Source organism: Phalaenopsis equestris, unplaced genomic scaffold (genome assembly GCF_001263595.1).
Source record: "Phalaenopsis equestris unplaced genomic scaffold, ASM126359v1 Scaffold000024, whole genome shotgun sequence".
Lineage (NCBI taxonomy): Eukaryota > Viridiplantae > Streptophyta > Magnoliopsida > Asparagales > Orchidaceae > Phalaenopsis > Phalaenopsis equestris.
The window spans coordinates 414,575-415,217 of NW_018164466.1; positions in this window are offsets into that span (position 1 = coordinate 414,575).

Consider the following 643-nt stretch of genomic DNA (forward strand, 5'->3'; position numbering starts at 1 on the left):
CGGGTTCGGCCCGTTAACTTATGAACGAAGATAACGGCCGAACAAGAGCTTCTTAACGAGCCAAACACGAGCTGTTCGCAAACAACGAGCCGTTTTGACAGCCCTAGTAGTGTTATTTTAACTTTTAAAAAGAGTAATACATATTTTTTTACATTGGTAATATGGTATGTTTGCAAAAAAATTGAAGCTTAAATATTAAGGGCATGTATGTAAATCTTCTACAACAACAACAATAACAATAATAAAGCCTTCATCCCACTACGTGGGGTCGGCTACATGAATCCTTTTTCTCCATTGCGTCCAATTTAGTGTCATATTTTCATTTAGTTTTAGTAAATTAAGATCATTTTTTATACAATAAGCCCAAGTCTTCCTAGGTTCTATCTCTACCTTTCTTAACACAAGTCGTATCTAAAAAACATCCACTCTTCTAATCAGATCATCAAACGGTCGACGTTTAATGTGACCAAACGTTTAATGTGACCAAACCATCTAAGACGATTTCCTCTAAATTTGTTCGTCACAGGAGCTACACCAACCCTATCACAGATATATTCATTTCACATTTTGTCTCTAAGTGTAAAGCCACTGATCCACCTAATCATTCTCATTTCGGCAACACTTAACTTATTATTATGCTTCT